The sequence below is a fragment of the Euprymna scolopes genome, chromosome 38, assembly GCF_053919585.1.
Source record: "Euprymna scolopes isolate OS-2025 chromosome 38, ASM5391958v1, whole genome shotgun sequence".
Taxonomy (NCBI): domain Eukaryota; kingdom Metazoa; phylum Mollusca; class Cephalopoda; order Sepiida; family Sepiolidae; genus Euprymna; species Euprymna scolopes.
In genome coordinates, this window is record NC_136519.1 from 58,356,035 (window position 1) to 58,373,023 (window position 16,989).

The 16,989-nt window shown below is 33.1% G+C and overlaps 1 protein-coding gene across 4 annotated transcripts in view; it reads right to left on the reverse strand.

Annotated features, from left to right (window-relative positions):
* The window catches only part of LOC145263161 (solute carrier family 28 member 3-like), a 688,175-nt gene that overhangs the window by 376,983 nt on the left and 294,203 nt on the right, over positions 1-16,989 (reverse strand). The gene's annotated exons all lie outside the window — the stretch shown is intronic.

The window sequence follows — 16,989 nt, forward strand, 5'->3', positions numbered from 1 at the left end:
GTATGTATGTATATATATATATATGTATGTATGTATGTATGTATGTATGTATGTATGTTATTTCTTTCTAAGTCCGTTGCTATGTAGCGCGCCTCATACCAGTCAACAAGGTATTATTCCAACCGCTTATCGCAAGAGAACAATAACAGAGTTCGATCCTCACTAACACTGTCATCATCATCCTAACGATGTGCACGAACCGAGTCTAGTTTAACATTAAGGCGCTAAGCAAGCGTATATGTGCACGCATATACACTTAAACAAGTTGATAATAAATAAACGCAAACATAATATATAGATATGTATATAAGTATATTTACATATATATATATTTATATATATATATATATATATATATTGCTTCGACTTCTGAGAAAGTTCACGGCACGAAGTAGTAGTATTAGTAGCAGTAGTACATATAGTTGAAGTAGTAGTAGTAGTAGTAGCAGTAGTAGTAGCAGTAGTAGTGGCAGTAGTAGTGGTGGTAGTAGTAGTAGTAGTAGTAGTAGTAGTAGTAGTAGTAGTAGTAAAACTGCTGCTCTTTAGTGTTTCTTTCTATCTTGCAATAAAAGTTCTTTTTTGTTTTTTGCTTTTGTAAGTTATGTTGCCAGTACCGGTTGCCGGAATTGAGATAGCAGTGTTTTAAGTGTGGTTCGCTGTAACTCAATAATACTGATATTGAGTAAGAGAGAGAAAGAGAGAGAGATAGAGAGAGAAAGAGAGAGAAAAAAGAAAGAGAGAGAAACAGAAAGAGCGAAAGGGGGAGCACTTGTCCGTTTAAAAGCTGTGACGTGATGTCACGTATACAACAGACCGGCTGATGATACACACGCTGTACACATCCATAAAACGACTAACACAATTAATTGTCACTTGGAAACAACAGGGGCGCGTCCGAAACTTCCTGCTTTTCCATCGTTTAGAAACACAAAAACCATAATTAAATGAAACGTTTTTTTAATTTTTTATTTATTTTATTAAAAAGAGGAAAAACATACTTTTTCAATTTGGCATTCTCAGCGATTTTGTTTCACGTAAATCAGCTGAAAGAAAAAGAAATAAAAGTGGTTTTGCCAACTCGACGGCGCATAAAATGCCTTAGTGTCGCTATTGGCAGAGGTTACCGACACCAGCATCACACACAAAAAGAATATCAATCCCAGTCAAAAATAATTTCTAGAACACTTTTATGACACTTACAAACATTAAAATAAAAATTAATGCTAAAAGAATCTCAGGTTTAGTGCTATTATCTCAAACTAATAAATACTTACGATTACACAAATTTTACACAAACAATCGGGGTTATCTGAATTTTTACGAATGACTTCTTGTTTATCCACTTTCATTAAACTAAATTAAAATAAATATAACGTACTTTACCAGCATCTGTGTTGCAAAATGAATAATGATCTGTTAATTAAGTTTGAACTGTATATAGAAAATGCATGCACATATTTAAACATATGTAGATAGAGATATACACCAGAAAATATATTTAAAATAATCCGGAAAATTGTACACGGGGCACCTCAGATATATATATATATATATATATATATATATATATATATATATATATATATATATATATATATATATATATATATATACTAGCTGTACCCTGTCACGCGTTGATGTGGCTTAATTTCGTGTAATGGAAAATTCTAATAAAAAGAGGAAATGCATGTTTCTTATATTCTTAGTACATCAATCCACTCCAAAAAGTATAAAAAAAGGCGAAAAAAAAAAATTGGATCCGGATCCTCGGGAGTTACCATCAATCATGGCTTGCGCTCGACCAACATTCAGTGGATTAAGCCGAAAGTTGCTAAACCATTAAAACGCTAAATAGTTTTCTTTTTTATTGTATTAAAAAATGTGAGTTTTTAATTAATATTTGGGTAAGGGGGGGTGTTACTATACACAGATTCGAAAAAGTTGTTCAAAAACGAATAAATGAAAGCAAAGGTAAGGTAAATTACGTTTCTATCTAACTGGATAATTTTTTAGTGTTTTTATTTAATGTAAAATGTTTAATCGGCTGAAAAATGCAGTGTTTATCTATGTATTTGAAAAAGACGAATGGTCGCGGACTCTGTTGAATACGTTAAGTTTGGGAAAATCAGTTAAAAACTATACAAAACAATGTCAGACACCTACTAATTATATGTTATTGTAACATAGGCTGACATAATCGGTGGGTTTCTGATAGTATTTTGTATAGTTTTTTAGTTTTAAATCATTTTCTCAAACTTAACATCATAAACAGTGTCCATCACCGTTTGTATTTTTCAAATACACTGATAAACATTGTTCTTCGAGCTGACTAAACGTTATAGTAAATAAAACGGGTTTGTATTACTAAACACAGAAACGAAAAAATTGCTGAAAAATAAATATAACAAATAAATGTTATCAAAGGCAAGATAAGTTACTTTTCTACCTAACTGGATAAGATTTTAGTGTTTTTATTTAGTGTAAAATGTTTAATCGGTTTGAAAAAATGTAGTGTTTATCTGTATATTTGAAAAATACAAATGGCGGCAGACTGTTGAACACATTAACTTTTGGAAAATGAGTTAAAGCTAAAAAACTATACAAAATACTGTCAAGAACTCACTCAATATATGTTACTGTGACATAGGCAGACATGTATTCAGTGGTTTTTAACAGTATTTTGTATATTTTTTTAGTTTTAACTCATTTTCCCAAACCTAATGTGTTAACACAGTCTACCGCCATTTGTAATTTTCAAATATAACAGTAAACGCTGTGTTTTTTGAGCCGAATAAAAATTTTGCATTAAAAAACAAAAAAAATTATCCATTTCGGTAATAAAGTAACATATCTTGCCTTTGATAATATTTGTTAATAAGGTCACGTGAGTCGATTAATGGGTGCTAATGCACTTACTGATCCGCGCTATTTTTTTAAATCGTATTTCCAAGCTTAATTAAAGTTTTATGTTTTTTTGGTATTTTTTTTAGATTAGGTCCACCTCCACAATTTTCTTTTAAATGACGACTTTTAAAGGTTTCCGACTATGCTGAATACAGAAATCGCATTGAAATTTTGCAGAAATAAGTAGTTAACGCGATATAGATAGTTGTTTTATGCATTGTATTCTTTGGCGGTTATCTTTATTACGCGCATAGATTTGTTTATGACGCGCGCAAGCGTGTAAAAAAGACGGCTGCCAGAGATTACAGTGCATTATACAAATTTTTAATATCTCGATAACTACTTATTTCTGCAAAATTTCAATGCGATTTCCGTATTCACCATAGTAGAAAACCTACAAAAGTCGTTATTTAAAAGAAAATTGTGGAGGTGGACCTAATCTAAAAATTTACCGTTTTTTTCATTCAATTGTACAGAATAGGTACAAAACACCCTCTTCTCCCAATGTTAAGAATGGCTTTTTAAATAATAACGTTATCATTTCAGCACGGATCAATAAGTGCACGAGTACCCAATTTCTTTATAAGCATTCATATTTTCTTATATAAAAACAACTTCTGTAAAAAAAAAGAAAAAACGTGCACTTTAAATCTTTGTTAAAAAAAGGTTTTCTTGAAAAAAAAAACAAAAAAAAAATACGGTAAAAAAGCTAAAAAACAAAACGTTAACGGGTAATCATGCAGAGAGTTATCCTTGTTTAAATAATAACGTTAATATTTAAAAAGTCATTCTTAACATGGGGAGGGGTTTTTACCTATTCTGTACTTTAACCTTACAATTGAATAAAAACATATCATAAAACTTTAATTAAACATGGAAATGCGATTTAAAAAATAGCGCAGATCACTTTCTGCATCAGCACCGAAAGTACAGAATAGTTAGAAAACATCCTACCTCCCCATGTTAAGAATGGCTTTCTAAGTAATGTTAATGATTCAGTACTGTTCCTTGTCTGCTTAAGTTTAACTTTTGTTTATTAAATTGTTAGATGAAAGTCAAGAATAGTTACAAAACACCCCTATCCCAATGTTAAGAATGGCTTTCTAAATAATAACGTTATTATTTCCGCGAGGTAGCTTCTCTGCATAAGTATCATGTTTTGTTTTTAAATTGTTAGGTGAAAGGACAGAATAGTTACAAAATACCATCCCCATGTTAAGAATGTCTTTCTAAATAACATTATTTCAGCACGGTATTTTCTATGCATACATACTATCTATTTTTGTTTATTAAATTGTTAGGTGAAAGTATAGAATAGATGCAAAACTCCCTCCCCATGTTAAGAATAGATTTCTAAATAACGGTATTATTTCAGCACGGTACCTTCTCTGCATAAGTACTATCTTTTGTTTATTAAATTGTTAGATGAAAATATAAAATTACAGAACACTCTCCCTTTCCCATGTTAAGAATGGCTTTCTTAATAGCGTTATTTCAACACGGTACCTTCTCTGCATAAGGACCATCTTTTGTTTATTAAATTGTTAGGTGAAAGTATAGAATAGCAACAAAATGTCCTCCCCATGTTAAGAATGGCTTTCTAAATAACGTTATTATTATATTATTATGGTACTTTCTCTGCATAAGTACCATGTTTTGTTTATTAAATTGTTAGGTGAAAGTACAGTACTCATGCAGAGAGTGATCCGTGTTGTAATAATAACGTTAATATTTAAAAAGCCATTCTAAACATGGGGAGGGGGGTGTATTTTAACCTTACAATTGAATAAAAAAACATATAATAAAACTTTAATTAAACGTGGAAATACGATTTAAAAAATAGCGCGGACCACTCTTTGCATTAGCGCCAAACTGTACTTTTACCAACCAATCTTATATCGAAAAACAAAAAAAAAAACTCAAAAAGCAAGCGACAAACTTTTTTTGCCTTATATAATAAAGAAAAAATGTGTAAATTAAAAAATTTGGAAGATAAACAAATGAATTGTTTTTTTTTGTTTTTTTTTACTTATCGAGTAAACAGAAAATGAACTCTACTTTTTTTTCGTCAATTCGTGGCTGGGAAATGAATCGAACCGGAAGTTCAGTTTTATCAACAAAGCAGGTTCGCACTAACGGTTAAAAATATATATTTATTTTATTTAATATTTTAATAATTCGCGAGGTAAATTTATTTTAATAACATAAAAACATCCCTCGACTCTAAAGATGGGTTGTCTGAAAATTTCAAATAAATTGGTAACGTAGAAATATGTTTTTATTCACTTGTAACAAACCAAGAATTACATTTTTATATATATAGATATATATATATATATCAAAGAATTGAAAGAAAAATATCTTATTAGTTTAACTGTCAAGGTTGTTAAACAGAGTGACAACTACTCATTTTGGCTATAATAAGCTGTAAACATCGTTGGTTTTCACTGTTATTTATTTTACAGCATGTCAACCATTTCGGATTATCTAATGATGAACTTATTTCAAAGTAAATTTCAAGTTTGTTTGATTATTTTCACAAATTTTATGAAATCACTTCCTTGTTTGGTAAGGAACACATATTTTTATCATTTTGTGCTAGATCTTCCATTTTGCATTTCTTCAAATGTGTAGTATTTTCAAATATTTACAGATTTATTTTGTTTTGCAGACTTTCATATATCTAAATACCTATGAAATTGGGTTTTTCCTTTCTCTCTCTGATATTGATTTTAGAAACTATGGATAGGCGAATGAATATGCAAATTAGTTAACATTCATGTATTCCTTTTACAAACGAGCACTTATTAATGTTTATGGTTTGTTTCATTTCACTATTACGCTTAATTCTACTTAGCCATAGTTTCTACATTCTGCGTTGAATTTAGGATGAAAACGTCCTAGCATACAGAAATATATATATACCGAAGCTCGCGATTTGTTAACAAACAAAATGTTTGAGCCCTCTACGAGTGGCGGACGGATGTTTATTTAAATAGGCATACGGACAGTTTAATTTCGGCCACCGATTCCGTAGTCAGCGGGTAGGACTGCCGACTGTCATCACGACGGTTCTAGGTTCGATCCTCGGCTTGGGAGAGGTGTTAGTCTAGCGGCACTGATGAGTTGTGAAACAACGAAACAGGTCTGTATGTCGATGACTAAAATATATTTTATATATATATATATATATATATATATATATATATATATATATAAATGTAGTAACCGTATTTGTGTATGTGCAAACAGTCTCCAACAATATATTTTGTCTACAAAGTTTAGATTACATAAGGTATTTGAACCTGTAGCAAACTTTTAATTTTTATACCAATCTCTAGCTTAGTTATAAGAATGATTAAATAATCAAATCCTTCCCAATTTACAATTTATTAACGATTACGATACTACCAGCTTACATTCATTAACTCTTATCCTCGAGTGGCCTTTGGACCTAATAAGTGGTGACTTCCTTGTACAAAAAATGCATTGAGTATTATTGCCATATCTGGGCATATCTGCCACTAGTCTCTCGCTCCTAGGCAACAGAGTTGCCCACCTAATAGATCCTAAACTATTAACTAAACTCCTATTTCTGACCCATCGCCGAAACGTGGCTTCCGTTTGCGTGTTTTACAAGTATTTCATTGCGCTGACAAACCCCGAGCACTAATACTCCTTCGATTACAAGCAGCAAAATTCTATCCCTACACTGTAGAAATATGTTAAGGCCATAAAGTTGTATACTCGAATAGCTTTTTCCCTCGAACCGCTACACTTTGGAATTCTCTCCACGTCCACTGCTTTCTTGACTGACACGCAAAGTGTAATGTGAACAGACATCTCACTGTCCAGATTCATAAATAGTATCTCTGCAAATCTGGTCCCAAATAATAGCGTTTCTCGATTAAGTGACTTTGTGCCTTGTTTGGGGGTTAAATGACAAAAAACAAAAAAATGATTAAACAATGGTGGTAAAAAAGTACAATATTTCAACAAATAAAGCATTTGCTCGGTATGTTGATGATTTGAAATCATATCAAACTAATCAAAGTAGATTCATAGCAAAAATCGCAAACTACATTACTAATGTATGATATCTTTAAACCATATATAATAATATTTATATTATTTTTAATTTTTATATATCGTTAAAAAGCAACACATATACATATATTATCAGTAAAGAAAGATGTAAATGTATAGAATATTAATAACAAATAAGGGGGTGATAATGAGTAGTAAAATAGAGCCACCTGAATACTATAAATACAATAGTTTTGCAAAAGACAAGGGCGAGTGACACAAGGAAGGAAAATATTATTAATAACATGGATAGTTCAGTCTAATTAATCTGGAGCAAAACACTGGATTCAATATCCGGAACATTGTTCTTGTATTTAAAGGGAGTGTTTATCTACCTTGCTTGGGAGCAATGATTTTATATACTATTTTGCCTGAAACAGTGTATAAAGTTAAACAACTGATGAGCTATGAACTAACACTGTGGACTATTGTGGATTCGTGAACAAAAGTGATTTAGAGATTGCAGCAAATTGATTGATTTACTAGCAAAATAATTTTCTATCGAAAAACAGCTTTTTATTCATTTTATTTTTATATTTTATGTAGTTTTAAAGGTTAGAAAATCATCAAAGACTATTATATATATATATATATATGCATTTATATACACTAATAGATTTCAAACAATATATATATATATATATGTATATATATAAACTAATAGTCTTTAAACAATATATATATATAAACTAAGTCTTCAAACAATATCTCTCTCTCTCTCTCTCTCTCTCTATATATATATATATATATATATATATATATATATATATATACAAGCGAGATAAGACACTGATAGAATTCAGATGAAAAATACTGATAGATATTACGTGAAGTAATGCTTTCAAGGTGATCCTAGCCAAAAAGGAAAAGCTCAATATTAAAGAATAGAATATACGTTTGGTTGTTAAATTTTAAATTCTGAAAAAAAAAACAGCATATAGGCACATGTATTCGATTTAAGAATTTATTGTTTGACATTGTACCCCTTCCGATAATGGATTTCCCATGTTGTATCAACTTCTCTTTTCGTATAATTGTTTCCATATTATTATCCACAACCACTCCAAAAACTATTGTCAATAATTGCGCTGAAAAGCAAAATAAGCGTCCAGCTGAACTTTTTGCTAACCGCATTTCATTTCCTCTGATGATATAAGCCATTATTGAAAATCCATGGATTAAGGAAATTAACATAACCCCTTCTATATATTCCTTTTGTAAAACAATAAATTCTTAATTCGAATATATGTGTCTATATGTTGTTTTTCAGAAGTTAAAATTTAAACACCAAACTTATATATATATATATATATATATATATATATATATATATATATATATATATATATATATATATATATAAACTAATAGTCTTTAAACAATATGTTCTATTTAAGCCATGAATGAACGTATACATGTATGACAAAAATAACCATTTCAAATCAGATTAGATCTGGGTATAATGGCTAGTAAGGGTTTCTCTGTGTCCCATAAAAAAACCTTAAATTGAGAACTCACAAACGAATTTAGGTTAAGGCGATAAAAGGCAAAGGAAGTTTTATAGCTAATCGGATTTGGAAATGTGGTATGCAGGAGAAAAATTAAGAAAGATGGTTTCTGTGTATTGTTGTGAGATGGAGTGGGTTGGATGTGACACTAGGCGTCTGCAGCATGTTTAGTGATGTACACGAGCAGATTCCCATTGACTCACACTTGCACTATACTAGTATAAATATCCATTTCCTGGCCTTATCATAGTGAGACGAACGTGTGGTAAAGTAAGCCAATCTTAGAAATACAAACTTTTATCGGATGTTTTTCTTTCTGTTGAACTCTGTTACGTTTAATGAAGGGATAATTGAAACAACGAAATACTTCTTCATTTATTAAACGAACAAAAATCCATAAAATTGCGAATCGGTTGCATTTATATAGCAATTATTTAAAAATTAACAAGAAATTCAAGTCGGGTGATCACGCTGGCCAAAGGGAAACTGGAATCTCTTCATATTCAAAGAACTTGCTAGTACAACGAACAGTGTGTATTTAAGAATTATTCTGCTGATAAACTCAGTTTTCTCCATATAACTTTCATCCTTTATCTTTAGGAGATGCATCATGTCTACTTACCCAAATACATTCATTTTATCCTTGACCACCTGTAAATTCGTAGTTCCCACTGCTGACATCGCTACCAAAACCATTACTCCTCGCCCTCCACTAGTGCTGCTGAAAAACTACACTTGGATAATTTTTTGATCATGTCAACAATATTAAAGACCATCTGGACCGTTGAATTTTTTGTTTTCATTTGAGAACAAAACACTGCTCCATTCATTGCCCCAAAATGAGAGTCTGGCTTCTTTGTGGCGTTTAAATAGTCTTGGTTTCTGTTGCATCTTCCTTTTTCATTCCACTTCTATTCAAAAGTATCCTAACTGTTCTTGCTGAAGCGGTGTATTCATTTTCAGCTTTAATTTGATTTAAATTAAAATTTAATTGGACATGCCTTTATTAGATTTCACGGTCCGTAAAATTCTTCGACCCATTGCTGGGTTTATACTTTTGGGGCGACGGCTATGCTATTTTTACTATAATCATTTAGGTTGCTCAGGTATGAGAGCACTGCCTTCGTAGACTTTCCAATTTTTTCAGCTATTACACAAATCGTCAACTTCTGGTCCCGATAAGAAAGAGTCTTTCAATACTCGCATTTTCATAGCTTTTTACCTTTGCCCATCACGAAAATAAAAATAAATAGTTTATATTATATTGTTATGATATAATCCAGCTACGTGCATTCTCGCAATGGGTGAGTTGACAGACTGTGCTGTTGTGCGCGCAGAAGTTTCCACAATGCCCCTGAAAGCGGCCTGCATCTTTTATAGAAAAAAGGAAAGACAACACCAGCTACTTCCGGCTGAGTAAAATAGGCGTAACTGGCTTCCGATAATGGACCTAACTATCATCTTTACGTGAAAAATTATGATGTTCACAAGAAATAAACAATTATAAAACTTAGATTTTAATAAAATTTACCAATGTTTCTAAAGTATTGACCAGTGGAAACTACAGAAAATTTCCTTGAATACAAATTGATTGAATTCATGGCTATCTTATTAAAATGTATTCGTGGCTTCCTAGTATGCACATGCAGAAGTATTCCTGAATCTGAAATATCCAAATGTTTTATAAATATAGAAAAATATATATACACACATATATATATATATATATATAACTTTCTAAATTTGACCAAATTTCACTTTCCTTTTAAATACTACATAATCTCTCTCCCTCTCTCTCTCTCTCTCTATATATATATATATATATATATATATATATATATATATGTGTGTGTGTGTGTGTGTGTGTGTGTGTGTGTGCGTGTGTGTGTGCATACCATTGGAATCCTGACAGTACATAATAGATATATCGCATGAACGAGAATCTAGTTGAGAGGTCAATTTGGTTATTCGTCCATCAAATGGAAATTATTATTTCATCAAATATAAATATAATAAGTTTGCACACTTTCTTCTCGAGTGTCAATGTTTGTATGAAACCAAATGAAAATAAACGGTAGCTACCAAATGTGCAATTAGGGAAAATAGCGTTGCCAATTTAAAGTTCACAACTCTTAAACACGCACACACACACACACACACACGTGTATATATATATATATATATATATATATACATGTGTGTGTGTATTTGTTAAATCAATGTTAAAAATATTTACATATTGAGTGGAACATAGGTCAACATATGTTGCCATATCTTGTAAATCATTCATATGATATGATGATGCATTCGAAGCAATTAGTGGTTTGCTATTTACAATAATATAGTACAATATTCGCAGTATTAAGCAAGAAGGAAAATCAAGTTAGTAGTAGAAGTAGTAGTAGTAGTAGTAGTAGTAGTAGTAGTAGTAAGGAAGACTACAGAAAACTGAGCAAATCAAAAAGCAACAAAATAAGAAACAAACTCGAAAAACAATATAAGAGAAACAAACTTGAAAAACAACGTGAATAGAAGCAAATATATTGAATATTTCAATCTCAAATGTCGTTGATGCTTTTTTGCAAAGTTGGTTTCTCGGTTCTATTTCCCGTTTCACTGCCTCTACAAATTATCTCTCAATGTGTGCCATCCTATTTGTTATTTTATTCGTCGTTGTCCCCGCTCTCTGTTAATGAAGAAATAAGAAAGAAAAAAAAAACATATTCCCGTTTTGTTCTTTTTCAATACGATTAGATTAGAAGGAATTGCCCATAAACGCATATTGTTATACCGGCCGTCCTTGAACAGAGGAATTTACACCAAACAGCACTATAAATAGCGCTAGTTATTCCAACACCGGGGAGAGAGATTCGACTGCACTTCAACTGCTAGCCGAGTGCCCAGCAGATATACACGCGTTCCTATCTTTGTACATTATTGTTAATACACTTGTTTCTTAACCGAACTGCGACTTGATTGTTCTTATTTTCATTGTTGTTCCTCGAAACAACAGATTGGCGACAAGGAATCGAAACGACCATCACTGAAGAGAATCACCAAAAGTGATTGAAATAAAGATTCGTAAAATCTTTATGACAGAACACCTTCGTCATTTCAACAAATATTTGGATTCGCAAGGATTAACAGCGAATAAATTACTACAATAGTAATTTGGTGACAGGAAAAAGTTTGCTACCAAAATCTACAGCAAAAAACGCGAATGTGGTCAATTATTTAATAATTAAACAAACTTACCAAGTGTTTTAGAGAGGGAAAAATGTTCATTTTTTTCTTCACCAAAAGCCATTTTTCCTACGGTAAGAATTTTCTTCTACGAAGTTAAATGTCCAAAACCAACTAGTAAATACCGTGTCAGCTTATCGTTATTTCGATAACATCTGGGATTTGAAAAAAAACAAAAAAACACGCCTGACTTTGTCAAGAGAAAAAGAGACAGACCGTAAAAAATAATTATTCGCGTACGTCATTTGTGCTTAGCAAACGCGTAAAGAATCAAGTCATTATTGCAAAAGGCAAAGAGGGTAAACAAAACCCCTAAAAGTTTCCCATGCGAATTCGTCGAATAGTTAAAGCTACGGATTTTATTTTTGCTACGTAAAACGCGTGCAAATAAAAAAAGTTAAACAAATGTTATTTCGCTGGATTGTTTTTAGTAAGATTAGAAATATAGCGTTCAACAAATTAAGTTACAAAAGGACTGCTTAACTGTTGTTCTTCAAACAAAAGAATTGGGAAAGAAAACTTGGTTGTTTTTTGTTTTTTTTTACTAAGGAATATTTCTTTAATACAAGCGTAAATTGTAAACTGAATTCGTATGATGGATGCGAAATTCAAAGATTCACTGTTGGAATTGTTCCAATTCCAGACAGAGCAAAATCACGCGTTGCAAAAGCAGCAAATTCAACAACAAGTAGAAAGAGAAGAGAGATTTAAATAAGCATTTGAAGAAAAAATGCTTCAACAGAAATGCTTTGAGGAAATATTGATGAAAACACAGGAAGAACAAATTTCTGGAGGCAACACAGTTAACTAAAGCGGACGATAATCATAACGCATTTTCTCAAACATCTGTCTGGGCCACTATTGAAAATGTCAATTATAATCCAGAAGACGATGTCACTTTTGTCGTGTACTATAGACGATATAAGGATATTTTAATATCGGATTGTAGTAGCTGGTCAGACACGAAAGAAGCTATGCTTTTGCTAAGGAAATTGGGAACAGCCGAGCATACAAAGTTCGTGAATTTTATTCTCCCAAAAAAGACCAGTGAGTCGAACTTTCAAGAAACAGTTACGCTACTTACAGAACTGTTTTCTGCAAAGTCTCTTTTCCATAGGCGATATAAATGTATGAATGTTACTAGAAGAGAGGAAGACGACTACATTACTTATGCAAGTATAGTGAACAAGCATTTCGACTATTTTAAACTGGACGAATTATCATCAGATAATGTTAAATGTTTAATATTTGAGCAAAGGCTTGTCTTAAATAGAGACGCTGAAATCAGGCGTCGTGTTTTAAATCAACTCAAAAACGAACCGAATTTAAAACTACAAAACTTAGCGGAAGACTGTAAACGGTTTATTTTGTTGAAACAAGACAGTCGTGACATATAGGAAAGCGAAGTGTCTCATATTAAAAAGATCTATAAAAAAAAAATCCGACTTCAAAAAATAACCGGAGGAAGAAACAGGGAAAATATCCACCTGAACCATATTGGAGGTGTGGAAATAAACATTGGTACAATGAGTGTCCCTACAAATTCAAACAATGTGACAACTGCCACCAAAAAGGGCATAAAGCATCGCATTGTAGAAAAAAGTCTGGTAGAAAGACATCCATTAAACTTACGAAAATTGTACATGAGAAACAAAATATCCGGAAATATGTACAGGTCAAAATGTTTAAAAAGAAAGTAAGGCTACAGTTTGATAGTGGGTCTGACATTTCCATTATTAATGTACAGGCATGGAAGAGGCTTGGAAGAACCACTATGATTTAATCACATAAAACGGCGAGAAGCGTCAGTGGCGAAAAAATTACCTTTGAAGGAGAATTATTGACACATATTTTTTTCCAGAACAGGGCCGAAAAAGCAAGAATTTTTGTCATGCGAAAATCAAACAACCTCTTTGGAACTGATCTGTTCGAGGTTTAGACTATGGGATCTGTGTTTAAGCTCATTTTGCCAAAAGGTTGAGGATTCGAATGTGGAGGCAGAAAAACTTTAGAGGGAGTTTAAAGAGAATTTTCCAGACGTATTTTCAGGCGGTTTGGGAAGGTGTACAAAAGCGGTAGCAAAATTTGACGTAAAAGTAAATAAACAATCAGTGTTCAGAAAGAAACAAACATGTTCCATACGTCGCTATAGAACAGATACACGGTGAATTAGAAAGACTCGAAAACATGTGCGTCATCGGAAAATTGATCACAGTGAGTGGGCTGCACCAACGGTTTACAACAAAAAGAAGAGTAAGGAGATTTGGGTTTGCGCTGACTTCGCGACAGGCTTAAACAGGGCAATACAAGATCACCATTATCCTCTTCTGAGCCCTGAAGAGATATTTGCGAAACTGACTGGAGGGAAATATTTTTCTAAAATCGACCTCAGTGACGCGTACTTACAAGTTCCAGTCGATGAGGAGTGTTCAAAGCTGCTATGTATTAATACGCATAAGGGATTGTATAAGTTTAACAGACTTCCTTTTGGGGTAAAAGTCGCCCCTGCGATTTTTCAGCAAATTATGGACATTATATAAAATGGGTAGGATTTTGCAGTAGGGTACCTGGATGATGTGTTAATGAAAAGCGCTTATAAAGAACAACACAAAGCTCATATATACCAAGTATTCAAAAGGATCCAGGATTATGGATTTAAAGTAAAACAGGAAAAATGTACATTTTTCATGGAGAAAATAAAATACTTGGGGCAAATCATACATAAACATGGAAGAAGGCCGGATCCCGATGGATCGAGTGCAATAAAGAATATGCCTGCTCCAGAAAATATTGTGTCTTTACAAAGTTTCTTAGGTTTGGCAAATTACTACACCGTATTTGTGCCAAATATGCATACACTAAGGTCGCCTTTAAATGAATTCTTAAGAAAAGACCAAAAATGGGTCTAGACGCAAGAGTGCGAAGAAGCATTTCGGGAAATTAAAGAGATTTTAACGTCTGACTTGTTTTAGGCACATTATACTACCAAGCGTGGAATTATAGTTGCAAGCGATGCCAGTTGCTATGGTATAGGAACATGCATTTTACACAAAAATGAAACCCATAGCACATTCATCCCGATCATTTTTGCCAGCCGAAAAGAACTACTCACAAATTGAAAAAAGAGGCGCTAAGCATTATATTCGTGGTAAAGAAATTTCATCGTTTCCTGCACGGTAGGCAATTTCTATTACAAGCAAACCACAAACCATTATTAACGATTTTCGGATCGAAAAAAGGGTACTACCACAACATACGGCTAATAGACTCCAAAGACAGGTACCATACATCTGAATTACAATTTTCAAATGGATTATGTACCATCTAAAAAAAATTTGGTCATACAGACGGGTTATCGAGGTTAATATCTAAGCAGACAGAACACTTGGATGATATGGTAATAGCAGCCATTCAAGCGGAAGTTGAAGTAAAAACTACGTTATGTAAGACAATAAGAGAACTTCAAGTAGCGCTTGATGAGATTAAGAGTAAGGCAGAGGTGGACGAATTTATTATACACACGAAAGAAAGGATAAAAAATAACGAACTGGATGAAGAAATGTATTCAATTTGCGATAACGTCCTGTTATATAGCGACAGGGCGTAATTCCTGCGACATTACAGATAAGATTGGTCAAGGAATTCCATGTAGGACATCCAGAATGAAAAGCCTTAAGACCTCTTTCGCTTATTGGCCAAACATGGATAAGGATATAGAAGGAAAAATCAGGAAGCGTAGAGGATGCGCATTAGCTATTAAAGCTCCTCCGATTCAACTTGGTCTAGGATTCATTTAGATTTTGCAGGACCGATAGATGTGTTCTACTATCTCATTGTTGTAGACAGCCTATCTAAATGGCCGGAAGTATTAAAATGTAAGAATCCCACATCCGAGGTAACTATCAACTTCCTGTATGAACTATTCGCTAGATTTGGAGTAGTAGACTGCATTGTTACAGACAATGGAACGCAATTTACGTCTACTGAATTTAAACATTTTTGCGAGGATCATCTAATCGAGCATACAACCATTCTGCCATACCACACAAGCAAGTAATAGACAAGCAGAGAAATTCGTTGACACATTCAAGAGAGCTCTGAAAAAAGCTAGTGGGTCGCTGACGGATAAGTCAATCTAACAGTTTTTACAAGTCTACAGAGTAACTTCGAATGCAAACATGGAAATGTCGAATACATCTGCTGTTCGGATGCAAGGTTAGATCGATTTTTCACAAGTTGTTACCAACCCAGGATAAGCAAAACCTCAAAAACCGATAACAAAACAACGGTATAAAGTTGGCAAATGAGTCTTCTACAAGATTCACAAAAATAATAAGACTTTCTGGGAGTCCCGCATTGTTGAGAAACAAATAGGCAACATGGTTTACATGATTAAGGGACCAGACTTCGTGCAACCAATCTTCACACTAACCAAATTCGGAAAAGATACTCGAACAGTGAGGTGACCAGATCGCCCGAGGAGGGCATCATGGACACAGTGTTGGTACTTTTCAGGTGCCCATACCAGAGACAACTCCGGATAATAGAAGATCAAACAGAACACGGAAATCAACAGAATTGAGTAGGGTGAACCCAAAACAAAAACGTTATTAATCCCAGACGGTATATTTTCAAAGGGTGTTGTACCGGCCTTCCTTGAACAGAGGAATTTACACCGATTAGCCCTATAAATAGCGCTAGTAATTCCAACACCGGTGAGAGATATGAGACTGCACTTCAACTACTAACCGAGTGCCCAGCAGATATAGAAGCTTCCTATCTTTGTACATTATTGTTTATACACTTGTTCCACGACACTACATATATGTACAGGAAAACGAAATGGGTACGTGAACAGAGAAACAGACAACCGGAAATCTGAGTGCAAAGCTTGTTCCGCCCGCTTATCATTTAAAGTGCCGGTCGATTCTACCAGAACAGAGTGTGCGATAAATGTGGAGCATAAGATGGAATCTACCATAGAGGAAGAAACGTAAATTACAGACCGAAATCTCATGTAAACTTGCCCTGATCATGGATGATACATGATGAATTGATGGAGAGAAAACATATCCAAAAATGATTGGATCTGGTATAAAACGAATACAAAGTTAAGACACTTAAAAGTAAACAATGCAAAAATTAGCACAATTTCGCATATTGTCAGTAAAGTTGACTGCCATGGCTCTTATGGGCTGCTACCTTGTTTGGCTGTGGAATATATATATATATATATATATATATATAT